At 47.6% G+C, this 22,884-nt stretch overlaps 1 protein-coding gene across 3 annotated transcripts in view; it reads left to right on the top strand.

Moving 5' to 3' along the window:
• RFLNA (refilin A) overlaps positions 1-22,884 on the top strand; it is a 197,380-nt gene that overhangs the window by 70,880 nt on the left and 103,616 nt on the right. For all 3 annotated transcript variants that reach the window (XR_002124715.1, XR_002124714.1, XR_002124713.1), the window contains exon 4: positions 9,317-9,471. The gene's annotated coding sequence lies outside the window, so the exon portion shown is untranslated. The remainder of the gene's footprint in view (positions 1-9,316; positions 9,472-22,884) is intronic.

Here is a 22,884-nt window from a genome sequence, read left to right as displayed (position 1 = left end):
ATAAGTTCACAAACAGCTCTCTCCGCCTGCCTCGTGTCATTGGTGGCTTATAATAGTTTATTGAGCAACTTTATTACTTATGGGCACTTAGGTTCTTCTGTTGTGATGGACGTCCCTATACACAAAGGTTTGTCTGGGATAGGTGCTTCGAAGCAAACGGCCACATCGAAGTTAAGAACGGTTTAAAGGCCCCTGACACACGGTCAAATTTCTTTCTCTACACCCCCATGGTCTCCATCTTCTTGCTTCAGCCAGGGACGTGAGGCTGGAGGTGGAATGGCCCTCTTGTCACCTTGAAAGGACATTCCCCATTAAAGATAGAGAAGCAGAGGACAGCCTGACTGGGACACAGGGCATATTCTGCTGGATGCAGAGACCAGATGTGCAGTCAATGAATAGTAACATGGGTGAAGAAGATATTGAGTCCAGAGAAGAAAGAAGTTCTTCCAGTGAGGGAGTCAGTGAATCCTTGTCATCAGAGATGCTGAAACAGGAGTGGAATGCCCATTTGGGGGGGCGTGGGAGGGAGTGCAAGCACCAAGTAGGGTAACCTCCAAGCATGGCTCCCTCCTTCTCTGAGTGTGGTTTTATGACCCAACCCTAATGGGCATGTCTTTCTGTCTCTGGAGTCTGTCAAGCTTGAAAGGTGGCCATATGCCTCCCATGTCCTTTTTCATCTTCACAAGACGGTTAGAATTCATCTTATTCCTTGTGACCCCAGTTGGTTGGTGTAGCCTTTAAAACGGGGCTCAGATTCCCTACCCCAAGCTCCACACTCATCAATCTTCCTTCTGCGGTTTTATTCAAAGGTCCTCGTGTGGATTAAAAATGCAAAATATCTACCCCATGCCAAATTCCAGAAAGGCAAAAGTATGAAAAGGTTTGGTGTTTTTTTTTAAAGGTTTCTTATGACAGCTGCCACAGTGGTCATTAATATGTAAATTCCATTGGCTGAGAAGGTTGACTTTTGGTCATAAAATGCCTCTTTCCTCCTGATAATCCTGTCTGACTCTACAGCTGTCTAGACAATGAAAAAATCAACACCATGAAACAGAATAGTTTAAAAACCTTTGGAGCCAAATACTTTTCTGTTTTTTTTGTGTTTTTTTTTAAATTCAAACTCCTTGGTGAGAAATGTGAGATCAATTAGTTAATTATGCAAAGGAATCCCAGAGTACCAACCTTGAATAATAACAAGACCTCACGTTTGAATAGCGTTTTAGTGCTTTTGAAAAAGTACTTTTCCATCCGTGATCCTCTTTGATCCCTAGGAATGTGTGACTTTATTGCTGTGACCTTGCTCCAGGGTTGTAACAGCCGCCAAAATGTGACACCTCGGCTCTCGTGTATCACCATCACACTCTCATCCTCGACAAATTAACTCCCCGTGAGGAAATGCAACCTCAGCTCATTCAGTGTGTGACCTAGTGGAGAGAAAAGAAAATTATGCATAAATCTTTTTTTTCTTTAACTCTTAAAATCCTTCATTGGCTTTCCATTGCTTTGTAATCGAACACTCCCTCCCCCCCCCCCAAATTTTAACATGGTTACCAAGACCTGGCATCACGTGCCCACAGTCAACCTCTCTGCATTTTCATTTCTTTTTTTTTTTAAGATTTTTATTGGGGAATTGAGGGATGGGAACAGCGCTGGGGAATTGGGGGAAGGGGAACAGACAATTTGCTGTTGTTTTGTTCTTCAGTCTAGTTGTGGAGGACGTTGCTTCACTGGCCCAAGTTGGCACCATCATTGCGCTATTTCCGGGAGAGGCAGATCAGTCGCCGGCTTCTGGACGATCGCTCACTGCGGCTGCTGGCCGCTCACGCTGGCTGCTGGCCGCTCACGCTGGCTGCTGGCTACACATGGTAGCCCATGGCAACCCACTGAAGCAGGGGCTGCAGCCTACGCCGTCCACGGCGACTTACGGCAGCCCAGTTCCAAGGTTGAGCTGTTGTTCACCATCTTAGCTGTATGGGGCACGGCATCACTGGCCTTCTTGTGGGATCCGAACTGGGGCCCTGATGCTCAGAGCTGGCGTCCCAAGCCAACTCTTAACCAATACGCGCCACTCGGCTGGCCCAGGATTTCCTTGTTTTTAAAGGCTAATAACCACCACGGACACACACACACACACACACACACACACACACACACACACACACAAACATTTTATCCATTCATCCATTGATGCGTGCTTAGGTGGTTTCCATGTCTCAGCTTCTGTGAATCACACTTTTGGCTGTTTTTTTTGCTACAGTGGAAGAGTTGAGTTGTTGCAACAGAAATGGTAAGGCCCACACAGCCTAAAATACTTATTATCTGACTCATTATGCCAAAGTGTGCTGACCCCAGCTTCAAAGCATTGATGTTGGTTTGCCGTGATGCACTTGTCACTAAGATTATGTGATATTCCATTCCTTCTTCTAAACCGTGGGCTCAGCACTTGGCAGTTGCTCAATAAACATTGTTGAATGAAAGAAAAAAAAAAGAATGGGAAGAAAATGAAAAAGAGGCATTTAAAAAGAGAGAATGAAAGGAGAGAGAAAGGGAAAAAAGGAGCAATGGTTGGGCGGTATTGTGATTATTCGTGATGGGGAAGGGCCATGAGGACCAGCGATTGGTAGTCTGTGGGGTCAAGATTGGGCTTTTCACAAGGGTACGTGCTCAGAGTTTATGGGGGGTGGTCTCTGCCCTCAGGGCTTGGCAATGTGCAGATCTGAATGTAATAATGCATCGCAGGGCGGTCGAATTTCCTGTTCTCCTCTAAAACAGGGCACCCTTGCCTTAAGTGACTTTAGATTCCTGCCCCACCAAGGGACAAATGTGGGTACAGTCCCCGCCTGGTACCCTGGACATCGCAGTAAGAATGAATACCCCTTAAGTCCATAAATTGTGACAAAGGAGTTTTAACAAAGATCCGGAAACTGTGGCCCTGGTTCCACAGCCAAAGAATCCGGTGGAAGACGAACGTGGAGGCATCGTCAATTCCAAACAGAAGGATAATTTTGCAACAACAGTTTGGAGCCTGAAGGAAAAAAACAAAAAAGAAAGAAAGAGCTAGAGCTAAACTCGTGGGGAGTTGCAGGAATGAAGGCATAAAAATTCAACCCGAAAAGGCCACTGGAGTTTTCCAGCCAGAGAGTGATTCTAAACTGAAATGAATGAACCAGAACGAAAAGTCTCAATTTCCTTCCTGCGTTGTAGGAAAATTGAAAATCTCAGTCCTCTCTGGATTCCAGTGGAAATAATTGTCTGCTCCCTTCAAAATAGTGAAACTGGGGCCTGGACACGCTTCACGCTGGGTGTCTCTCTTCTCGCCTCCGCCTGTCTGTTCATCACGGCCTGTCCCAAGCCGAGCGTCACTCCCCCGCCCGTTGTCATCATCGTCCTGCTCCACTGTCACAGGGCAATTTCGTTCTAAGTCCCGTGAAGTGACCTTGGTATTTGGTTTTTAAAAAAACGCCTTCTTTAACTCAGTGTGAGCCTTTCTCAGCATAGCCCATTAAAAACTGCCAGAGGCAAGCGGGGTCTCTGCCTTGACCCCCAAGCAATGCAGTCCTGTCAGCTTGGGCCAGAACCCAGACCCACAGGCCATAAAATGTGGGGTCTGCTGCCAGTCTTGTTAAAACCACCTTGTCCCCTTATTTGAGTGTCGTGAAGATAAGTGAGGTTGACGGGCACAGGCGTGAGCTGGTCCTGGGAAGGACAGAATTTGACAAACCCAAGGCACCCTTGTTGGTTGTATTGAGGCAGAAGCAGTGCGAGGCAGCTGTCACCCCCCGCACCCAAACCTCCGGTCATGTCTCATGTTGGCCCAAAGCCACAGAGAGCTCCCTCCCAGGCCTCTGAAATATCTTGGGGGTGAGTGGTCAGAGGCGCCTAGAGAAATGGATCCTGAAAATAGAACAGGACGGAAGAGATTAAAGTGCTTCTCAGGACTATTAATGAAGCACTGGAAAAATCAATTTGTCCCCATGCCTTTGAAGCTGCCTGAGACAGCAGAAGCAGAGAGTCTGTTTTTCCAAGGAGTAGGAACCTACTGTGCCCTGAGTGCCCAGTTCTGAAAAAGCTCTCTGTTTGGGAGAGCAGAGGGTAGGGGAGGCCACTTCTGCCAGGGAACCCAAAACGGGGCTCCCAGGAAGGGACTTTGGGGGATGCTGTGGGGGTGGGTATGGACACGTGCCCTTTAGGGCTGTGGCTTCCAAACGATGTCCCCTGAGGGCCCTGGGGTGGAGGATGGCAGTGCCTGGGGACCAGCACTGCCCTGGCAGTGCCCTCGCCTCCAGGCGAGGGGTCCACGGGACAAGGGGAGGTGCCCACCCAGAGCTGACAGTGGCCCCTGAGGCCCACGGGTGAGACCAGAGAGCCCAGGGGGCAAGTTCAAGGAGGCGCTCACTCTCAGGGGGTGCAAATGCAGGGGTTCCCGCCTCGCCCTCATCCCAGCTCTGGCCCCAGACAACTCCTGGTACCTGGGATCCCAGAGTCCCAGCCCAAATGGCTCAAGCCTGGGACCTGAGGGGTGTGTCCCCGGACCTGAGGGATGGCCAAGAGGCAGCTTGAAGGGGAGTGTGTGGGGGGCTGCATATGCAGGCTGGGGGTTCCACCTGAGCACGCAGTGGGCTCTTTGCAGGATATTTGGTGTGTATCTAACACCCGACGCAGCTATAGCATGTCCTCGAATAACGTCGTCTCATTCAAAATCTTTTCCATATGATGCTGATGAGAAAAAAAATCGATTCCCAGTCGGGGCCACTGTCTGTGTGAAATTGGCGTGTTCTTCCCGTGTCTTCGTGGGCGTTCTCCAGGGACTCTGGTTTCTGCCCAGAGATGTGCAGTGAGATGAATGGCGTGTCTGCACTGTCCCCATGAGTGTGTGTGTGTGTGTGTGTGTGTGTGTGTGTGAGTGGCTCTGCCATGGAAGGGCATCCTGTCCAGGGTGGTCCCCCCTAGACCCTCAGCTGCCAGGAGAGGCTCCAGACACCTGCGACCCTGAGCTGGAATAAGGTGGACAATCTTCCTTGTTCTGGTTCGTCTTTCTTAAATGTATGCATAGCTCACATTCATTTCAGTGTTTCGTATTAGAAGTGTTTGGGGTCTTTACTTAGAAGTTTAGTGATGTCTTTGTGACCAGAAATATGCCGTAGGAACTTAACTCTTATTTATGTTATAAGCCTATGGTAAAATCGGTTTCATTATGCACCGTTTTGCTTAAAGTTGCAGTTTCCAAGAACGTGCCGATGATGTTAGCGAGGATTTACTTTACATGCTGTGTGTGTGTGTGTGTGTGTGTGTGTGTTTGAGAAAATATCCTTCTATTATCACTTTCCTCAGTTTAAAAATCTTTAAAGCAGGAGTTTTCTAACACCCTTACTGACATCTTTTGAGATCATTCTGTGCAAAACATGTATTTAAAGACTGGGAAGTTTTTAGGACTAGAGTTGTTGGATCTATTGTACAAACAGGACCAGAGTTAGGACAACCAGAGAGCAGCTGGGAAGGGCTTGACTGTCAGTAGTCATAATGTGCTGTGACTTATTGCTTATGAAGGAGAACTCTTTTTTTTTTAAGATTTTTATTAAAATGTAGCAAACATACAATATTATATTAGTTTCAGGTGCACACCACATTCATCATTTATAGACCTAAAGAAGTGATCACCATCATAAATCCAACAACCATCAGACACCGTATCACGCTATCACAATACTATTGACTATATTCCCTGTGCTGTACATTACATCCCCATGATTTATTTGTTTTATACCTGGAACTTTGGGCCTCTCATTTTCTTTTTTCTTTTTCCCCCTTTTAAAAATTTTCAATCACAGTTGACATTCAGTGTTATTTTATATTAATTTCAGGTGTACAACACGGTGGTTAGACACTTACTTAAGTTACGAAGTGATCCCCCTGACTAGTACCCACCTGGCACTATGCATGATTATTACCATGTTATTGATTGTATTCCCTATGCTTTACTTTACATCCCCCTGACTATTTTGTAACTACCAATTTGTACTTTTTTTTTTAAGATTTTTATTGGGGAATTGGGGGGATGGGAACAGTGCTGGGGAATTGGGGGAAGGGGAACAGACAAGTTGCTGTCCTTTTGTTCTTCAGTCTAGTTGTGGAGGACGTTGCTTCACTGGCCCAAGTTGGCACCATCATTGCGCTCTTCCCGGGCGAGGCACATCAGTCGCCGGCTTCTGGACGGCCGTTCACGGCGGCTGCTGGCTGCTCACACTGGCTGCTCACACTGGCTGCTGGCTGCTCACGCTGGCTGCTGGCTGCTCACACTGGCTGCTGGCTACACACGGCAGCCCATGGCAACCCACTGCCACAGGGGCTGCAGCCTACGCCGTGGCCGGCGACCCACAGCAGCCCAGCTCCAGGTTGAGCTGTTGTTCAGCATCGTAGCTGTGGAGAGCAGTGTCACTGGCCCTCATATGTGGGATCCGAACCCGGGCCCTCTGGCGTCCCAAGCCAGCTCTTAACCATCGCGCCACTCGGCCGGCCCTCTATCTCCATTTCTATGTTTCCTATCTCTTTGATGAAGTTCTCCCTGAGCTTGTTGAGCATCCTTATAACCAGTGGTTTGAACTCTATACCTGGTTGACTGCTTGTCTCCATTTTGTTTAGTTCTTTTTCTGGAGCTTTGTTCTGGGTTTTTTTGGGGGGGTGGTGGGGGGTGGGGAGGGGACATGTTTCTTTGTCTCCCTATTTTGGCTGCCTTCTTACATTTGTTTCTCTATATTAGGTAGGGCTGCTATGCCTCCTGGTCTTAGAAGAGTGGCCTTATGTAGTAGGTGTCCTGTGGGACCCAGGAGAACAGCCTCCCTGGTCACCAGAGCCGGGTGCTCCAGGTGTGTCCCCTGTGTGGATTATGGGTTGTAGTCGAGCCTTGCTTGCTGTTTGCACGTTGGTGGGAGGGATTGGCCCTCAGGCTGATTGGTTATGAGGAATGGCTGTGACGACAGTGGAGGCGCTGTGGTGCAGGGGCTGACCCTGTGGAGCAGCGTTGGCTTTAGCAGGGCTCTGGTGCCTGTCCAGTTCACCCTATGGATGTGAAATCCTTGGAAGTGGCCGGGCAATGCTCCAGCCCAGTTCGAAGCTGGCCTGCTAGCCCTGGGCCCTCCTGGGAGAAGAACCGCTGCAGGCCAAGTTCAGCTGCAGTCTGTGCCCTGCCCGGGGCCACCTGGCAGGAGCCACAGAGTGATCCAGAGATGGCCGCCCACCCACACGGTGCTCGGAGGTGCCTTGAGAGGCCAAGCCTCAAAACAAGGCCAGCTGTCGCTAGTTCCAGGCTTAGGGCTGCTCAGCCGGAGGTACAGGATGCGCCGAAGCCATGTGCTGCTTGCTTGGGTTTGGTGAACCTTTGAGAGATTTTAGGGAAGTCTGCGGCTTGAGCCAAGGCAGACCGTTTATACAGAAAAGCCGCTGGAAGCGGCTTGGGTGTGTCCAAAAGTTGGGTGGGGTGTGGTCTCAGAAACACCAGGGCATGACGAATGAACTGAACGGCATTAGCCAGGTGATGAAGACGCATATGTGCAGGGCCACCTGCATCTGCATGCTGGGAAGGGGGAGGGCTCAACAAAAAAACAATGGCTTCTGCCCACATCTTGTCTGGGAGAAAGCTGCCCTCCAGCCTTTACCCTGAAGCTAGACAATTCAGTTCCTCCCCGTATGTCCCTGGCGCCTTTCGAGCGGCTGCCCCAGCACTGGAGCTCAGAGTGAGTGAGTCCATCAGAGAGTAAGTCATGTGCGGGCCCTCTAGGAGGAACACCTGGGACTCCAGCAGCCCTCTGTCTCTCTCAGCCACAATCTCTGCTGGGTTTCACAGCCAGAAGTTATGGGGGCACTACTCTCCCTGGCACTGGACCCCTGTGCTGGGAAGAGGCTGGGACCCCTCGCTTCTTGGGGTGAGGGGAACCTCTGCCGCTGAGATATCCCTCCCAATTTTCAATGGTCACACACAAGCGTGGGACCAGCCTGTTCCACGTCTCTGCCCCTCCTGCCAGCTCAAGGTGGCTTCTTCTGTATGCCTGTAGGTGTAGGGTTGTAGGGCTTCGTTCAGCTAGACTTCAGGCGGTTCTCAGTAATGGTGGTTCTGTGGTTTAGTGTAACTGATGTGGTCCTGAGAGGAGGTGAGCACGGCATTTACCTACTCTTGATCAGGTAATCTGCTGAGAACTCTTTTTCTTGAGGTTCAGCCTTTCTTTCACTTTCCACAGCAGTAACCAGGAATTCAGTATGGAGCACTGGGTTTCCACGTTCGCTGTTTTCCCCCCTGGATATCCTAAAATGGGGCTTGGGGATTTTGTGGGTGATCAATGAGCAAGTGGTGCCTCAGGTTTTATGTCCACTTTCCCTGCTCAGTTGTGGGGTCCAGTGGGCCACCTGGTTCTTAGGCTCCAGTAAGAGGTGAAACCTACAAGGGAAGGCTCAGGTAGCCTGTGGGATAAAGGGGTGTATTGGTGAAGAGATTGTGTGTGTTTGTGTGTGTGTACGAGGTGTGATTAAAAAAATATGGTCAGTGTTTAAGTTAAAAAAATTATTACAGTAAAAGACACATTGCCATTAGTCCCCCTGAAAATACTCCCCCTCGCTTTGAACACACTTATCCCATCCTTCTTGCCACTTTCTGAAGCAGTTCTGGAAGTCCTTTTTTGTGAGTGTCTTTAGTTGCACAGTCGTGGCTGCCTCGATGTCCTGAATCAATTCAAAGCATTTACCTTTCATGGTCATTTTGACTTTGGGGAAGAGCCAGACATTGCATGGTGTCAGATCCAGTGAATAAGGTAGATGAGGACACACCGTAATGTTTTTATTTGACAGAAATTGCCATATACCAGAAGCAATGTGTGACACAGAGCGTTGTCATGATGGAGGATAAAGTAAAGACACTCACGAAAGAGGACTTCCAGAAAGTGGCAAGAACGCTGGGATAAGTGTGTTCAAAGCCAGGGGGAGGATTTTGAGGGGGATTAATGGCAATGTGTCTTTTACTGTAATAAATTTTTTAATTTAAACATTCACCAATCATTCTTTTGATCACACTTCGTATGTGTGTCTGTGTGTATACATATGTGCATGGGCATGTGTGTGCACACGTTTGTGTGTATTCATGTGTATTATGTGTTTGTGTGTACATGTATGTGTGGTGTGTGTTTGTGTGTGTGTATGTGTGTGTGTGTTTGTCTGTGTGTGTGTAGGCATCATGAGGTTTATGATCTTTCTTCACAGTCACTAAAATCACAGATCAGACCATTTCTGGAGGTGGGACTTTAAAGACCATCTTATCCTCTTTGTCATTTAGGAGGGAGCTGAGTTCCAGAGAGAGGCAGTGACTGTCCAATGTCACTCCTGCGCCAGACCCCAGGGCTCTTGACCTTCAGCCCTGAGAGAACCCTCACCGGCTTTCATGCTGCATCTACAGTTGAAGAGAGAAGCTGACATGGTAGCATCTCAGAGGTAACTTTTAAACTTACTATGGTGCTGCATTATTAATTTTCCAGACAAATCGGCTTATGTCTGTTTTGGTTGCAAGTGACAGAAGGGTGAAGTACAAAAACTAAGTCATTGTCTTATTTGACTGCAGTTGCCAGCTTTGGGCGTAGTTGGATGTAGGCGTCTAAACAATGTTATCAAATGTGGTTTTGGACTCTCATTTTTCTCTGGATTGAGTCCATCTTGGGCTCTTCTCGGTGGGCATTGCCAGTGACACTCTCATCCCTGTTGGTCACAAGATAGCAGCCCCAGCTCTAGTGCTTTAAGGAGAGCAAGCACCTTGGTCCCAGCGTTTTCATCAACATCGTGGCTTCTCATTGGCTCCTATTGAGGCACATGACCACCCCTGAACCAATCACTGTAGCTCTGAGTCCCTGGCTCCCTGCTGGCTGCATGGAGCCCCATCTGAACCTATTGTCTGAGAGTTAGGCAGGGAGTGGGTCCCCAGAGGGAAATGATGCCTTTCCAGAAGAAAATGAACAGATGCTGGGCAGCCAATGCACAGATGTCTGCTTGATCAGCAACCCTATTATGATAAAAATAAGGAGATTAAGGACTCTCAAATGTGCCTAACCTGGGGGGCACACCCCAGTCCTTTGTTCATCAGCACATCTGCATGAGTGATGGCCTTGTTTTTTTCTAGGTGCACAGGGTGGAGCCCAAGGTAAAAGAAATTTCTTGTTTAATTAAATCAATTACTTAATACTCTAAAGCTTTGTGATGATATAAAGTTCAAGCTTTATATACAGGGCACAAGAGGTTTTAATAGACTCGACTTGTGTTCCAAATTAAAACAATGTTAAATTCTTTAGTAACTCTAGCAGGGGGAAAAAAAAGAAAAGAAAGAAAACCCCTCGTATTTCCAAATCACTACCAGTGGAATTTTAAAAATTATTTACACACTTAGCCATGAGTCCCTTTATACATGACAGGTTTGGCAGGAAGGCCTGAAGCAATAATTTAAAACAGAGGTTGGGAGTGTGTATAAGGAATTCCCCCTCTTTTCCAAAATAAATGTACCATCAGATCCACAAAAGAGGTGACTTTTCCTAAGAAAAGACTATAACTTTGGAAACTGGGAGCCTGTAGGTGCTGTATGAGGTGGGTTGACGGCACTGTCTGTGGATTCTCGAATGAAGTGAGTGATACGTTTCTAGGTTTACAGTGGAAAGAAAGACCCATTGCTCCTCACAGAGCATTACATTTAAATTTAGGTCGAACTTACATGCTGACGTGGAATTACTGATACATGGCAGTATCCTTTGTTTGTTTTTGTTTTCAACTCACTGGTCATTATCTAGTGAACTTTACATTTGAGTTTTGTTCTAAAGTACCCGGAAGACTCCATTCTCTGCCCCTGATGCAGACATTCAAAGTTGACAAAGAATGTGTCACCAGGTACCCTTCAGCAAGGGGAGGTGTCGTTGTTGAATGGTTGCGTCTACTTGGGTTACGTGGACATGTGTTCGGGAAGGCTGTGCCATCAGGGACGTGATGGACTCAGATCTCGAAGCCCCTAAAATGTTTCTCCTCAGAGTAAGCATCTATAGATGTGTCCCCTGATCCGGGAGGTCATTTTGCCCACCCAGCAGGCTGGAAGTGCTGGTGAATTACCACCCGCCCCAGAAGCCCCCAACCCGTGATTCTGGGCGCTTGATGTGTCAGTTTCCAGTTCCCCAGCTCCTCAGGTGGCCTAATCTTTTTTTTCAAAAAAATTTTATTTTGGAATAATTTTAAACGTACAGAAAAGTTGCAAAATAGCACAGAGGGTTTCCATATTCCCTTCACCCAGCCTCCCTGATGTTGAAACCTTACACAGCCACAGTACAACGATTAAGATGCAGAAATTGACGTTGATGTGACCCTGTTAAACAAGAATTTGAATTTCACGCGTTTTTCTACTGAAGGCCTTTTTCTGTTCCAGGATCCATCCAGGACCCCATATGGCCGTTCATTGTCGGGTCTCTGATCTCCTCCGATCTGTGACAGTTTTCTCAGTTTTTCCTTGTCTGTCATGACCTTGACGTTTTTGAAGAGTGCTGGTCAGTGATTTCTGAGAATGGCCCTCATTTTGGGTTGTCTGGTTTCCCCATGTTTAAAATGAGCATATGTGTTTTTGGCAAGAATGATGGCATCTTAGCAGGGGGCTCGTGCTGTCAACAAGCCTTACGACTGGTGACATTAACCTTGAGCCCTTGGTTCAAGTTGTGCGCCTGCCAGCTTTCTCCTTTGTAATAGCACCATTTTCCCCTTTGCAATTAATAACTCCCTTAGGGGAGACACTCTGAGACCTTGCAAATATCCCATTTCTCCTCACACTTTGGGACTTGCCTGCAGCAATTAACTCGTGTGGTGTTTGCCTAACAGTGGTTTTCTATTTCCTTTATTTACTCATTTGGAATTTATGCATCTATTATTTTAGTGTATTTCTATTTTTATTTTTTTATGTAAATATTACATTCTTTGATTGGAATGCTACTTTAAGGAAGAGCCGTCCGTTCCGGGTGGGGTAATGCTGGGGCGCCGTTGCCTGGAAATTTCCTCATGGGGTTGAGCTCCATTGCCCACAGGGTAGCTGGCATGCCATGGCAGACCCTTCACTGGCTTCCCCCCTTTCCTGCCTCACTTCCCATCCCCTAGTGCTACGTCCTGCACCTTCCAAACAGTGTGCCTACCCCCAGATCCTGACCCGGGGTCTGTTTCTCGGGGAGCGCAAAGACAGCTTCTCTCCCGGTAAAAGCATTTCATCCTGCTGAGTAGACGGGGCAGGGATGAAGACACGCGGCCCCCGGGGAGAGCGGTGGTGGTTGAACAGCTACACAATGAAAGCGATTGGGGTAAAATCATGAATGAAGCCTGGACTCCATGGATGTCCAGTCTATTCCCCCAATAATCTGGTTAAGTCGTCTTTCCCTTGCATTCTGCCCAGATGAATGCAGCCCAGTGGGTTATATTTTACAGACGCTGGAAGACCCCCCACAGAACGTTCCAAAGAAATGAGATTCTTTTAGCATAAATTCAACTTCTCGTGGCCAGCACTGGGTTCTCACACAGCTGGACCTTGGGCTGTTTACTAGAAGATTCGAGGGTGTCCGGCAGAGACGGATGGAGCTGTGAGGAGCCAGAGGGCTCCCGTCTGTTACATTTTAGGCCATCAAGTGACTGACAAAACAAAGCTAAATGGAGCTAAATGTTGGCAGTGAGACCTTGGCAGCTGGCTTAGAGGGTCAATGGATTTAACAGATGTTGGAATTGAGCCTGCTATCTGACGTTCAGAGACACGCAGTGTCTTCACCTTTGGTTTCTAGGAAACCTGGGATGGGGGGAGTAAATGTGCCAAGGGCTGTAGTGTTGTTTCGCTTGGTGTCAGCACAGATGACAGTGAGTAGAGAGCCCCCCACCCCCACCCCAGCGAGGTCACTGGGAGATGGTGAGAGCGTAAGCAGTTCATTAGAAAGGAGTCAGTGCCGTGGATAAAACAGCAGTTGCCCCAGACAGCCCGTTGTAACTTTCACCAATTTTGGCATTTACACATTATTTTAAACTGAAAATATTATCGAAGGAAAAAAAAGACATTTTTTTAAAATTTCAGGTTCTTAGGAGATCAAAGAGAAAGAAAAGGAAGATGCTATGAGAAACACAAATCTAATACAGTACACATTTGCACCAAGTGTGTTTAGGGAGCCAGGATTTGGGGGGAAATTTTGAAAACTAATCCGTTACCTGGACTGTACAGTACGGAACACCTGTCCGCACACTTTGGGGAAGAACTCTGCAATCGCACACTGTTTTCTGCCGCACGTTGTAAGAGTATTCAGACTAAGCTGGGTCAAGGCAGAGTCACCTCACGGCCAGTCAGCCAAGCAGGTTATGAGAAAACCTTCGGTGTTCAGACCTTGTTGGATTTTGGATTTGCAGACAAAGGACTGCGGACCTAAATCTCCTTTTCCAGCCTGACATTAGAAATGAGCCTCACCCCCAGAAGCCTGTGGGATTATTCTTCCTTCACTAGAACAGTTTGCACCAGCATCTTTGACGGGCCCTGCTTTGGGGTGAGAAGCAGGAACCGGGATGACCCCACCAGGTGGGAGTGTCAGCAAGCTGGAGAGGCGGTCACGGAACCCACAGTCACGGCGGGTTTGCCCCCCCTCCTCCCCAGGGTCTGACCAGGGTCCCGGGGGCTGGCGACAACCCCGCCCCTTTGCCATCCTTTAGGATATGCGGCCTCCAAGATACCCGAAAATGGCCCCGTTTCCTTGGAGGGTTCCTCCGAAACAGAGAGTGGTTTGGCTATGGAAAGAGACACTTCGCTGCAAGGAAAAATATACATCCGCTGTCGGTTTATTTTCATTTTAGCCACACAGTCTTCTAAGGGGTGGGCACTGAAGAGTCGAATTTGATCTGCGCCCTTTAGAGAACTGAGTTGAAGCATATAAGTAGGGCTCTGAAAACATAATGGAACGCAGACCCCTTTCTTGCAGAAAAGACATTTTAAATAAGAGGTCTTTCAGGTCCCCCCCTCTCCTCCCTTTGACTAACCATGACACTGGCCACTCAGATCCAAGGCCCACGCTGCTGGGGGTTCATCGGGGCCGGACCGACACACTTTTCACGGAATCAGCAAGTCCGTGCTTTGTGTCTGTTTCCTGCTTCTACTGTAACAAATTGCCACAAACTCGGTGGCTGAACACAACACACATTTATTATCTTGCGGTTCTGGAGACCCAGGGTCTGAAACGGGTCTCCCCGGGGCTGCAGTCGAGATGCCAGCAGGGCTGGGCTCCATCTGGGGGCTCCAGGCGAGAATCTGTGTCTCGTCTTTTCCAGTTTCTCGAGGCCACTCCCACTCCTTGGCTGGCGGCCCCTTCCTGCATCTCCAAAGTCAGCAGTGGCCATCCCAGTCTTTCTCAGCTGCATCCCTTCCACCATCTCTTCTCCTCTTTTTTTTTTTTTTTAAAGATTTTTTATTGGGGAATTGGGGGGATGGGAACAGTGCTGGGGAATTGGGGGAAGGGGAACAAACAAGTTGCTGTCGTTTTGTTCTTCAATCTAGTTGTGGAGGACGTTGCTTCACTGGCCCAAGTTGGCACCATCATTGCGCTCTTCTCTGGCGAGGCAGATCAGTCGCCGGCTTCTGGACGGCCGCTCACTGCGGCTGCTGGCCGCTCCCGCTGGCTGCTGGCTACATACGGTAGCCCATGGCAACCCACTGCAGCAGGGGCTGCAGCCCACGCCGTCGCCGGCGACTCATGGCAGCCCAGCTCCAGGTTGAGCTGTTGTTCAGCATCTTAGCTGTAGAGGGCAGTGTCACTGGCCCTCATATGTGGGATCCGAACCGGGGCCCTCTGGCATCCCAAGCGAGTTCTTAACCATCGCGCCACTCGGCCGGCCCTCTTCTCCTCTTTTAAGGACTTTGTGATTCCATTGGGTCCACCTGAATAATCCAAAATAATCTTATCTCAAGGTCAGCTGCTTAGCAGCCGTAATTCCACATGTCACCTTAAATCCTCTTTGCCATGCAACATAACACATTCACAGGTTTCCAGGGGTTAGGACGTGGGTGTCTTTGCAGCTGGAATACCCAGGTTATTATACCCAGGTTACAGAGGAGGAAAAAAGAGGCTTATCAAATCAAATGAATTAATTTGGTTTTAATCACGTGTGGCCAGAGGCTACCATCATGAACAGCACAGCTCTATTAATTAAATCAATTAATTCAATTAAAATTATTTATTGAAGTGTGGGCAATCTCGCCCTCTATGTTTTGAATGTCAACCCAGAAATCATCGTCTGTTCTTTTTCAAAGGCCCATCGCTTGCTAACAGTCTGCCTGGTGTTAGAAATAAGGTCCCCTCCAAGAGGTGAGCTGGGCTACAGAAGGTGTGGCAGGTGAGCCCAGGGCTGTCTGCACCCCAAGAATGCTCCCCAACCCTTTTCTGCTGGGGCCCAACCCTGGGCCCCTGCGGGTCTCCGGGCAGGAGAGTAGCTCCAAGTTCTAGGAAATAACAGAAGGGTTTTTTGAACCAGAAAGGAAAACCAGAGATGGAAGGAATGTGAGCAAACAAAGCGGGGTTATACCCAGCCCCTCATCCTCACAGCCGCACACAAGTTGGGCCCAGATAAATGCAGACCTCACCTGGGCGCCTCCAGGCTGAGGCCACCCAACCCCGGGGCTCCCAGGGACGCACGTTGTCCTGCGCTTTCATCCCCTCAGTGACATGTGTGGGACGGGCACCTCGTGCTGCTTTGGCCACTGGCGCCATTGCCCGTCACCTGTGACCCAGGGTCTCCTGCACATCCCTCTTCACACCGATAAAGATCCTTTTGTGCGGCTGTGAATTCCCCAGCGCAGGGGCCAGTGTGCAGAGCAAACAAACCTGCCAGGGGAAGACAGAACTTTCCAGAATTCCTGGCCTCCTCCCGAGCAGTGTGATGAGTACCACGTTTCACAGTTTATAAAATGACTTTTCTTTTGGTTTTCACGAGGAAATTTTTCCAAGGGAGGTTTGAGAAAGGTCAATGATGCTTCCAGAATTATTTAATGGCAAATGTGGACCAGATCTTCCCAGTTGCCTCCAGGGGCCAAATAGGGGCTGGCAGGTCCCCGTCCGCAGGACAGCTGTCCCACCTGCACAGGAGAGTCTCCCATCAAGAAGGACAGAAAAATCTTTCTTTTCAGCCAGGGGCAAAAATGTTAAGTTCATCCACGTATGAATTACAGTCATTAGAGCAAAGTGTAAATTAGTCTGCCTTTCACAGATTAATTGCGCAATAAGCGTTAAAGCCAGAATGATAGGAATGAGAAATATTTAGTTTATCGTGTAAGAGTCACGTTAAAAAAAATACTGGGAAAGACCAAGGGCTGGTTAAAATAAAAAGCAGGATTCCACCCTGCGGGCCACATGACATCTGCTGCCAGGTCAGTTTCCACCTCTCGCTTTTGCTATGGTTTCGCTCAGCTTCCGTTACTGGTATTTTCGATTTCTTTCCATTGATTTTGTTCATCAAGCCCTCAATTTTCAGGTCTCGTCCTTGAGTTGATGTTCACCCTTTCTTCCCAACATCCGTCAGTCGGAAACGTGTTTCCGTATTGCCCTTTTCGACTCACATTGAGCTGAATTTTTTTAATCTTTAAAAAAAATGGATATAACATGTAAGGGAGTTAAGAAGAAAACAAATCCACAAAAATGGTCTATGTTTCATATAATTCCTGCGCACATTAAAAAGCCCTAAATTTTATAACACTTGAAAATTCAAACAGTGAGGAAAAGCATGACATGGAAAATGAGCTCCGCTCCTTTACCCCACAGGCCCTCCTTCACAGGGCTTCCAGATTTAGCAAATTAAGATACAGGACGCCCAGGTAAATTTGAACGTCAGATGAAAAACAAATGCCTTTTTTTTTTAAAAGCATAAGTATATCCCACATATTGCATCGGACATACTTATACTAAAAGTTATCTGTTGATCTGAAATTCAGCTTTAACTGGGCCTTCTGTACTGTGCCTGGCAATCCCGCCCCTCCCCCACCCTGGTCCTCTCCCCAAAGGTAATGGCTCTCAGTGCGTCTGTGGGGGGAGGTCCCTAGCAGTAAGGCTGGGGGACAGAAGAATCTAGCTGAATTTAGACTGGGTTGGGGAATTTACCGGAGTAAGCTGAGCTCTGCTGTAAGCGTCTTTCTGCCTGCCTTCTTGGGGAGTGTGCCTTAAAGTGCCGGCAGCAGGTGGGTCCTGGCAACAAAGAAAACAATCCACAGAAGGAAAAGACAGCCTACAGAGTGGAAGAAAATATTTGCAAACTGTCTATCTGACGAAGGGTTAATATCCAAAATATACAAGGCATTCCTACAACCCAACAGCAAAAAAAACCCAAAAAAATAAACAACACAAATAACCTGATTTACAAATGGGCAAAAGACTGGAACAGACATTTTTCCAAAGAAGACAAGGAAATGGCCCACAGGTCCATGGAAAGATGTTCAATGTCACTGATCATCAGAGAGATGCAAATCAAAACCACAATGAGATACCACCTCACATCTGTTAGGATGTCTATTATTAAAAAAACAAATGTAGGTAAGATGTGGAGAAAATCGAACCCTTGTGCACTGCTGGTGGGAATGTAAATTGATGCGGCCACGACAGAAAACGGTATGGAGGTTCCTCAAAAAATTAAAAGTAGAATACTGTATGAGCCAGCAATCCCGCTTCTGGATATACTCATATACCTGAACGCATTAAAATCAGGGTCTCAAGAGAGACCTACACTCCTGTGTTCATTGCAGCATTATTCACAATATCCAAGACAGGGAAGCCACCGAAATGTCCTTCTGCAGAAGAACGAATAAAGAAAACGTGATACAGGCAATGGAATATTATTCAGCCTCACAAAAGAAGGATATTATGCGATATTCGACAACCTGGCTGGACCTGGAGGACACGATGCTAACGTGAAAGAAGCCATAACAGGACAAAGACTGCATGATACCACTGATATGAATGGAAAAGAGTCAAACTCAGAAGCAGAGAGCGGGATGGTGGTTGCCAGGGGCTGCAGGGAGGGGAAACAGGAAGGAATTAGTGAAAGGGTACCAAGCTGGATTATGCAAGGTTAGTAAATTCTGGAGATCTCCTATACACCACAGTGCCTGCAGCTAACAGCACTGCGTTATGTGCTTAAAAATGTGCTAAGAGGGTAGAGCTTATGTTAGGTGTTTTTATCACACACGCAAATAAGAATGAATAAAGGCGGGGGAAATGTTTGGAGGTCATGGGTATGTTTATCGCGTAGATTGTGACCATGGTTTCACGGGTTTATCTCCACATTCATTATGTCGTGGACATTGACTATACACAGCTTCAAAAAAAAAAAAAAGAGTTGAGCCTTATCTCCTGCCTACCTGGGCTGCTGGGAGTTGAGCATGGGCCAGTAGACTAGGAAAATGGATTTTATTTCAGGAGGCGGATTTTTTCTAGAGTCTAAGGTTTGAATGATATTGGCCACTTTGGATTTGTGAATTGATGGCTCTTGCTGCGTCTTGTGTTGAAACACAGGGTTTTGTTATGATTGATCGCTTGGAGAACTGATGTCGTTGACTTTTTCGTCAGTCCTCGATTTTGATCATGCTGACGTAGTGGATGAGGGCAGCCATTTTTCTTTTCCTTCTTTTCGTTTCCTCCCAAGCCTTCCCTTCTCTGGGTCATCCCCAGACATTAGCCAGAAGTCATTGTCGTCCGTTCTATCTTGTGTCCCCACCACCTGCTCTTCCAAGTGTACCCAGATGCCCCCCGCGCACCCACCCCACCCTCCCACCCCAATGCCCACTGAGAACCGTGAGACCTAAACAGTGCTTTTCAACCTTCATAAATCACCTCAGCCCATTTTTAATGTTCCCATCCATTACACTTGCACTCAGAGGTGCAAGTCAAAATATGTAACACCTGGTAAGGCCAGGCAGCTGACGGATCAGAATTTGATCTTGACCCTGAGCCTGGTCTTGGAAGCCCCGTGCTGTGCCAGAAATCAACCCTTTCCTTACTGAACCTGAGTGAGGTGTGGGGGGAATGGGTGTCCCAAGGCAGCAGGAGGGCATGTGGGTAGGCCTCCGCTGCCTACCAAGCAGAAATGCATTTTGACGTTTTCACACCAGGTAGTGTTGTAATGCCAGATCCCAGCTGAATCTCAGCTTTGCATATGTATCACTGAAAAACACGTTTCATAAAATAAAACTTATACCTTTTCTGCTGTGACACACTCTGACATCTTTATTCTGTCTTGTTCCATTCCATCCTGCCCCAACCCATTCTTTCACCTAAAAAATAAAATGCTCACTCAGACCTTCTAAATGGATTTTATAACCTACTAATGGTTGGTGACCCACAGTTTGAAACAGCACTCAAATCTGTTAGTTCTCAAATGTCCCCCTACCTAAGAAGTACCTGGGGGGCTTGTTACATTGTAGAGTCCCATTCTGTTCTTCTGGCCTGTAGCCTGCATTTCAGAAGTCCCCAAAGTGAGGCCGATGCAGGTGGTTTAAGATAACTCTTGCAGAAACACCCACCCAGCAGAATGTGAAGTGCATGCGCGCGCGCGCGCACACACACACACACACACACACACACACACACACACACACACAGATCCATGTGTCTAATCTGTATTGAAGTCATCTGGGAGGATACTTCTAGTTGTGAGCAACTGAAAGCTCAATTTAAACGGACTAAAACAGTACAACAAATTTACTGACTTGTAACTGAGAAGCCCAGGGCCACTGGCTTCAGACAAGGCAGGATCCAGCAGCCCAGGTGACATCCTATGGCGCTACTTTCTCTCTCTGCGTTTACCAGCTCTGCCTTCTTAGTATGGGCATCATCTTGGTCTGTCGTCAGGACCTCCCAAGGCTGCATGCTTCCTTGGTCACATCCAACAGGAAAAGAGGAAGTCTACATAAACGAACATTTGGAATTGAGTCTCATTGTCCTATGACCTGATTTGAACCCAGCCTGGAAGTAGGACACTGGGGCACGCTGACTGGTTTATGGCCATTAGACCCCACCCTAGAGGAAGGGGTGAGGTCAATTCCACACAAGCCCTGACTGTTCAGGGGCCCTCTGGGAGTGGGGAGGGGAGCATAGACGCTTGGGCTGGCAAGGGATCAACCATGTACCTCCATGTACTGAGACCACACCTCTCTAGTGATTACAGCTTTGTAGCATGTTTTAACATCTCATTGCTGCCCTTTTACACAATTCCATGGCTTTTCATTTTAGATGAATTTTAGCATCAGCTTTTCAAGTCATATTAGACGCCCTCTTGGGAGTTTGCTTGGAATTGCATGGGAGTTCTGGATTAAAGTGGGGGTGAAATCAACTCTTTACAGTGTTTCTTACCCAGAGAACGAGATAACGCCTTCCATTTTGTCGGGTTTGCTCATGGTTTCCAATAAGGCTTTGTCATTGTCGTCACATAGGTCTTGGGCGTTTCTTGTAACTTTATGGCTCAGTGTATTTTCTAATTTATGTTGTTGACACGGATGGATCGTTTTGTCCCTGACATCGTGTAACTGACTGAGCCTGTTATGAAGGAGAGTTCCTGGTACTTGCGTATTTGTCTTATATCCGGCCACCTTCGTAAGCTTTCTATTAGTTATGACACTTTCTCAGCTGATTCTCCTCCTGGGATCTTTGCCTCCCTTCCCTCCTCAGAATCTCCGCCGTTTGCTCATTCTCTCCTCTCAGGAGTCCTAGGTAGTTTCTTAACCATCAGTTTTCTCCACCTCCTCAAAAAGTCCCTCTTTGCATGCCCCACTCCATCCTACATGGCCCACCCCCCACCAGAGCCCCTCTATGCCATGAGTCAAAACATATTCCCCCTCTTCAGGTTTAGCGTAAAGTATGAAGTGGACAGTTTCCCTCCAATTTCCCTTAATGTATAAAATTCTCTGTGGGATGCAATCAAGGGCTATTATTTACAAGCTGCCAGACGTCAGGGTAATAATTGGTCTCCTAGTTGGCATCCAGTTTAATTGCCTAATGGGGCCAGTGGAAATACCACCATGTTTCTGGGAGACAAACTCTTTCAGGAGTGGGGGAGGGTGTAATGTGGCCCTCCTTGTTAAAACTCCAGTAAATGTTTTCCTGCCATTGCTTTTGGAGAATAGGAAAGCAAGTATTTTCCCCAAAACTTTGTTAGATTTTTTTTAATTGCATATTTTACCCCCTGCAACAGGTCAGATAGCATGGAAGTAGGTTGTTCATTGTAGCAGTTCAAATAACATAGAAATACAAAGAATATGTTCATAACCCCCCCAACCCTCACCCCTCATCCCCTCCCCGCCACCCCAGGTAACAAATAGTAACAGTTTAGTGGTATCCTTCTATTCCATAAGTTTTAGGCATATTTATTGGTTTTTATTTCTTAAAACCAATGACAGTATATTATTCATGTTACATCCTATTGTTCTGTATAAAAATAAACTTTTAATGTTAGACTAGTTTTAAAGTCACAGAAAAGTTGCCAAGATAGCACGGAGACTTCCCATATGCTCCTCACCTAGTTTCCCCTAATGTATGTTTGGCAGACACAAGACACCAGCCCCAGCACGTGACTGTTCCTAAACTCTACCTTTCATTCAGCTATCACCAGTTTCCCCCCAATACCTTTCTGCGTTCTAGGACCCCACCAGGACATGACACTGCGTTCATTTGTCATGACTCCTAAGCTTCCTCCAATCTAAGACAGTTCCTTCGTCCGTTTAGGTCTTTCATGACCTTGACACTTTGGAAGAATACCGGCCAATTATTTTGTAGCGTGCCCTCCGTCTGGATTTGTCTGATGTATTTCTCTTGCTTAGACTGGGCGTTAGGTTTGGGGGAGGAAGACCACGGAGGTGAATTGCTGTTCTCATGATGTCGTACCAGCAGAACCCGTGATTGGAATATTACTGATGATGGTAACTTTCATCCCACGCTCTTCGTTTTCTACCTTAATTCTTTTTTAACAGCTGCCTAATATTTGACAGTGTCAGTGAAGCATGGTTGGTTGCAGCCTTCCAGAGCTCTGATAAAAATGTGAAAACTCTCAACTTGATGCCCGAGTAAGAGCAATTCTCAATATGTATGTTGAACTGCGGTGACCCCCACTTGTTCACTGTGAGTGAGAGTTCAAGTTGGGGGCCCCAGTGCAGGAAGAGGTGCCTTCAAGGAGGATAAGGGTGAATCGGCAGAGGCCAGTAGAACCAAGTGGGGAAACCTCCAAAGAGTGGAGAAAAGAGTGGAAGAATGATTGGGCCGTAAGTATGACTTTAGTACAAGCGAGGAAATATAAGTGGCAGGATTCAGGGAGAGGGGTAAGGAGGACCATGGGAAGCTTTGGGAAGGACCCCATTAAGTCCAGCTGGCACCTTGAGGAATTCCAGTGACGCCTTGGCTCAGGGGGCAGTTGGAAGAAGGAATCCTGGGAGTCAGGAGGCCTGGGGCTCTCTGTCTTTTGTCACATCACCCATGTACCATCCCCAAGGGCAGATGCCAGCCTTTCGGCCATCCTGTTGGCCAGAGCATGTGCTGCCCCTCAGGGAGGTGGGGGGAGGGTCCTGCAGAAGTGATGAATCCAGGTATTTCCCAGAAGTTCTTTGTTTCATATGGAGGGCTGGGGTTCCCCCTTCCCCTTCCACCAGATGAAAGCCATCTCCCCCCCAACCCCCCACCTTAGGAAACCTGGAGTCTACATTGCAGGATGGCTTGTCATTGAGATGTCAGCGTTTTCATACATACTGGACGGAGTCACCGAGCTTTTGAAAATGAAAAGCTCGGGGTCACTGCAATTTTCTCTTTCTTTCCTGACGGAAGAGGTGCCTTGGATGTTTGTGGCCAGGAACTC

Source organism: Hipposideros armiger, unplaced genomic scaffold, assembly GCF_001890085.2.
Source record: "Hipposideros armiger isolate ML-2016 unplaced genomic scaffold, ASM189008v1 scaffold_128, whole genome shotgun sequence".
Taxonomy (NCBI): Eukaryota; Metazoa; Chordata; class Mammalia; order Chiroptera; family Hipposideridae; genus Hipposideros; species Hipposideros armiger.
Note: the sequence above shows the minus strand (reverse complement) of the source record. Positions and strands in the feature narration are given on the sequence as shown.